Consider the following 6,004-nt stretch of genomic DNA (forward strand, 5'->3'; position numbering starts at 1 on the left):
TTAAGAGTCATTTATATTTCCTTTTCTGTGAACTGTCAGTTCCTTTGTTTTTCTGCTGAGTTATTTGTGTTTTTTTCCTTGACTGGCAGACACTTCATTAGAGAAATTATTTCCTTGTGATGTGATGTGGGATTAAAACTCTGCACCCTCCAGCTTGTCATATATCTTTCCATAAGTGGCTTAGCACGCATATCATATTTTGACTGCAGATATTTTTCCTTCTTTTGAGTTTGATAAATTTATATTTGCAGATACCACAATAACACTTGCAATAGTGTTGGATAAATTATAAGCTTGATTGGCTCAGCTTAAGGTGCTACATGAAGTATTTAGCACTGGGGTAAAAGAAGTTCCACGTGACACTCTAAATGTGGTTCAGCATCTCACCTACTAAATACACTGTACAAGACCATTCTTGAATATGACAACATTGGAGAAGCTTCTGAGCAAACTGTAAAATTATTTTATGGTCTAAATATGTGACTCCATTCTGCTCAGCCAAAGGGTTGATGGACAGACAGCCTGCCATACCTTGTTTGAAAAGTGATAAAGTCATGGTGTGTCAGACATATGTTCATAGTTTAAAATTAGTTTATAAGTGCAACATAACTTCAACTGAGACCCTGTGCAAGCACCCTCACAAACAGTAGGCTGAGAAAGTGACTTTTCAACTATCAGTTACCAGCTAGAAATGAGGCATGGGCAAAGCAAAATATGAAAAGCAAGATACAAACAATACTTTGCTGACTTATCTACATATTTTCAATAATCCTTTCTTAAATAAAAAGACAAATCTATCTAGAGACTGTAAGCTGGAAAGCTATGGGTTTGTTTAGGTACATATATTTGGGATTTTTCCCAGTTTTGTTGGCATAACTTTTGTTTTCTCACCATTTTAATACTGCAGTTTAATTTAAAGGAGTTTGATTGTTCTCAGCCTGCATGTTTTCTAATGGGAACCATAGTTAAATGAAGTAATTTCCTTATGCCTAGTAGGCTTTCTACTCAGAGTACTGTCCAGTTAGGATAACCATGTCCAGTTTCTCTGACCCTCTCACTTTAGGCCCATTGTCCCTGTGCAGTTCTCACTCTCAGGTGTGTCCTGGAATGGATTATAATATGGTCACCCCATATTGAGGTGAGTTTTTCACAAGGATTTGATAACATGATTTTGGATCATATATATATATATATATATGTATGTATGTATATGTATATATGTATATACATATATAACACAGAAACCCTGGCACTGCTTTAAAGGAGTTTCAGAAATGTCTAAATGTCCTTGTAACTAGTGAAAAGGAAGTTCCTCACAGGTAAACATACATCTTCTTATTAGGTCTCCCTCCTCTTCTCTCTCTGGGTGGAAGTGTGCAGACTTACCTGCAGACCGTGGATGAGTGGATCTTGCACAGACACCTGTTTGTGCAAATGTGTTCATCATCCAGAGGTCAGGTTGGAGCTGCATGCTGCATTGGGTTTTCTTACCCATAAAAGTCACTTGCTTTCATTTGTTTCACATGGTACTGAGACATAGTCACTCAAACAACAGCTGTGTTGTCACCAGAGGCAAGCTCTGTTGCACTTTTATAGACAATGTCAGGTCACCAGGACATTAAAAATAACTTTTCCCAAATTTTGTCAGTTCAGAACTTTACTAATCAAATTGTATGTTGAGTGATAATATAATTATGGCTAATATGTTAAAAGGCACACTGCTTCCCAAAAACAAATTTAGGTTATATCAGTTAGCTTCAACTATTCCCATTATAAATTATCAAGAATAAAGAAATATACAAAAAGAATGTAAAATATTTTATAAATGATATAAAACAATATATTTGCTTCCCAGAAATTTTATCCAATTACTTTAATATTCAACAAAATAATTAATGAAAACTTTAACTCATTATGACTATTCCTCTTCAGTTAATTGTTCAGAACAAATTACATAAAGTTGTAGCACAGTTTTCACTCCTGTAACTCAGTTTTAAAGTATGCAATCTGTTTAAATATATGGCATTTGCTGATAGCTATCTATTGACTCATAACGTGACAAGGATTTGATAACATATAATTTTGGACTTTTTACTTTTTATATTTATTTAAAAAAACAATGCAGAAACCCAGTCACTGTTTTAAAGGAGTTTCAGAAATGTTTCAATGTCATTGTATCTAGTGATTTCTTAGAGCTGTTGAAAGGTAACAATGCACATGTAAGTAAACTGGCATTCCCACTGAGGACCACATGGTCTCTAAATCTTCTGTCTAACATTATGGCCTGATTCATCAGTCTCCCATGAGAACTTTTGTGGAATTGGGATTCTGACTATTTTTCAAGGGTGATGAGTGATCATCCTGTCATTGATGAAAGCAGTACAGTTAAAAACCTCATTTTCCTGTGAGAGAAAAGAAAGGTAGAGGTGCCTAGAGATTACTTTCTCAGGAGATGGTAATGTGGGTAAACTTCAATTCTACTTTTAAAGAGGGCAAAAATAGTCACATATTTTTATTCATTTTACTAATACCAATTCAGGAAAATATTCATGCTTGCTTAAATTTTACCAACACCATTCAAAGTATTTATCCAATTTTCTGTGTTAAACTGAGGTCAGATATTAGTAATTGATATCAGTTTATGTAATCTTAATGAAAGTGAATATATTATCTTTGCTTTTGTTATTTTTAAGTAAGAAAAGTTTTAATTTAAAATTCTTTTGAATTTCTGTAGAAACAAAAATGTTCCAGTAAATCAGAGAGACATTTGGTTCACAACTTACACATTGCATATTGAATCAAAAAAGACAGAAAATGACGGAAAACTGAATGACAATACAAGTTCAAGTTCTGGTAGTGACCAGGGACTCTCAAGAAAGCAGCATACCATGGTGTCCCTCCTCAAGCCTACTCTGAAGCATATCATCATGGCTGGCAAGTTGATGCAGCTGTTGAAGAACCTGCAGTGTGCAGAGCTCCATGTACCAGGCAGCAGCAAGAGGTACATAACCCTTCATGCAACTAACCTCAGCAACTTGATGCATCATCTGGAGATATGCAATTATTTTATAATTTTATAATTACCAAAGCCTAGTGTCTTAATAGATCATGCTGCTCATGATGGAAAAAAGCAGTTTGTCTTCATTGGAAATTTCCAGCCCCATGTTTGAAAATAACTTCCACATGTTTTACTTACTCTTGATTTCCTAGCACTGGTCTTTTACAAAATAATCATCTGGCATTTCTTAATGTGGTACAATATTTAGCTCCCAAGGACCATTAACCCTGGAAGATATCAATTTGTTTATGAGTGATTCAGCCTTGATCCTAGATTTTTGGAAAATCTTTATAATGTCTAGTCTTTGTTGATGCAATTTAAGCAATACTCAGTTTTATTAACTGATTTTAGAGGCTTGAAAAGTATAGATGTGACTTTGTGGAATATTTCTTTTTTCATGAATAACAAAGTATAATGAGCTTTACATACCACTGTTGGAAGTATTTTCTCCAGTGAAATTATGACTCCTTTTAGTGTAATCATAATGCTATTATGGTAACTTAACATTTACAGGTTTCCATTTAATGTAATGCACTGCTCAGGACAAAAAAAAAAAGACAGCTTATAATTTGTGACCTTTAAAACATGAAGTTTGCTATTTTTAAGAGAGGACATAAAAATATTTGGTTATACAATAAAGGAAGAGAAACAAGTATAGACCCTCATAGGCCAAATGAAAAATACCAAGCCATATTAAAGTGAAATTATTGAATATTATACACCAGAACAGAGTTCATCTTACATTTTTCTTTGTGTTTCAGATACAGAAAGAAAAATTTGTATACCCTCTTTCTGGAATCTGTACAGTCCATCTACAGCACAGAGATGATTCCACTCCACATACTCATAATGAGCAACAGGTGACCAAAGAGAACCTAATTAAGATGTAGTCCATGGCTGAAAGACACCTTGAATTGAATGATGTTCATGACCCAATGCTGGCCCTTAACTTTATAAGGTGATACACACCTGTAAATTTGAAATAGCATAATCTGTGGAATATTTATTAACTATTTTTCTGCCAGAAAGAGCTTTCTAGCCTTTAAAACCCCTGTAGCCTATCCTTGCTCTTCAAATGTGTACCTGAAACTCCTTGTTTTTGTGGAAATCCACAGACTTGCCCTGTTCCTTTGTCTTTGTGCCTCGAGGCTATTCAGAGTTCTGTCACTCACAGAAGGTGTAAAGAGAGTGCAGATCAACGGGCAGGTGGCAAGTTTCCCTGCATAGAATGAGATATGGGCTCAGGGATTTCCAGCTCTCAAGCCAAGAAAATAAGTGATTAATAGGCACAAGGTGGTGCCATAGAGTCAGAGGGTTTGACTCTGAGTGGTGACCATGATGTCCAGGATGACCAACCCAACTAGTGACCCTAAGGGAAGAAGCATCTGAGAGAGACTTGAGTGAACAGACTCAAAGAATATTTGTGGGAGAAAGATTTTCTCTTTATGTAAGGATTGGTAATTTTAAGACTATATATGGGTAGACATTTGGAGTTTGTTTTAAGAGAATTTGACAGCAGCTCATAGAAAGAAGATTGACAATTTTGTCTTAAAAGTATTTGAAGCAGAGTGACTTCCATGAGAAATTTGCTGGTGGTATCTGTGTGGATAGATCATCAGAATCTATGATGTGCCAGACTTTTGAATTAACACTGAGATCTTTCTTCTAATCTCATATTGATAATCTGTGGGAATCTCATGCAAACTCTTAAAAAAGATTACAGATAAAAAGGAATATATTAGCTTTGGAAACAGCAGTTTATGGTGCTTTAAGAACAGTTGAAGAGATCTTTATAACACTATTTTCAAATTATTTTTTTATTAGAGCAGGTAATGGGTTACACAATAAACAATTTTCTTTAGAAAGTATCATTTAACCACCAAGATTTCCTTAACCATGTATTTTTAAGTAAAAGATTAAATGACTGAAAAAATACCCTAAATATTAACAATAGAAATTCCTCATGGCTGATGGGATTGGGATTAAGTTTGTTTTTGTTGCACGTTTATGTTTGCCCCACTTTCTACAATGTTATGGAAAGTTAATTATTTTTCCTGATTATTAATGTAAGACATACTATGTTTATTATTTAAAAAGTCTTTAAGAGGTGTTAGTAATTCTATTTTACTAGATGTAGAGTATGAAACCTCTTTCCCTAGAAATCATAGTATACAAAAGCTGGTATTGATTTAGATTTCTGTCTTATGAATTTAAGATCTTTCACTTATTTTCTCCCCTTTCAGGTTGGTAGAGTACTTGCAGGCCATGAGGAATTTTTTCTTGATGGAAGCTGGTGATACCATGTATGACTTCTACACAAAAATTTTTGATAAAACAAAAGAAAAGAAAACCTAGCAGGATGTGTTTTCTCTTTATGTGCAACTCCAAGAAGCAGTAGAACAGGGTTATCATAAATATAGTTCTTGGTAAAATATGGCAGGCACCTGTTTTAAAATGTTATAAAGAATGTGCCAAGAACTCTTTGTGAAGGTCCAATGCCCCCATCCTCTCCCACAACTGGCCCTTGGTGCTGGCTGTTTGCCATGGTATCTCCATTCTTCATGGGCGTAGCCCTCCAGTAGACTGCATTGGCATTCTTACTGGGCAGTTATGTGCATCCCTCTGAGACAGTGCAAGGAATTCCACCAGGCCTATAGTGGCCCGGGCTCCAAGAGTCACACCTACACTTCCACAGGACACAAGTCCAGCCCAAGTTCAGGTGGGAAGTAAGTCTTCCACTTAGTGGAGGAACTGCATGTTTTCAAACTGCCACATTGGCTTAGTCCTGATTGTGGAGCTAGCCAGCCATTTTTCCTCCCTGCTAGTCTGCCTACTAAGCAAATCAGCCAGGTCTCTGTATTGCTGCCACTAAGTTTTTAAAGTAGAAGCTTCATCTTCCACACCACTTGGCTGTTCTCTTCCCTGTTCCATAACCCTGCTTGGCTT

General features: G+C 35.6%; 1 pseudogene; it reads left to right on the plus strand.

Annotated features, from left to right (window-relative positions):
• Positions 1–5,488, plus strand: part of LOC119511352 — a 172,992-nt pseudogene extending 167,504 nt beyond the window's left edge.
• The last annotated feature ends 516 nt before the right edge of the window (positions 5,489–6,004 follow it).

This window comes from Choloepus didactylus, chromosome 16 (genome assembly GCF_015220235.1).
Source record: "Choloepus didactylus isolate mChoDid1 chromosome 16, mChoDid1.pri, whole genome shotgun sequence".
NCBI classification, from domain to species: domain Eukaryota; kingdom Metazoa; phylum Chordata; class Mammalia; order Pilosa; family Megalonychidae; genus Choloepus; species Choloepus didactylus.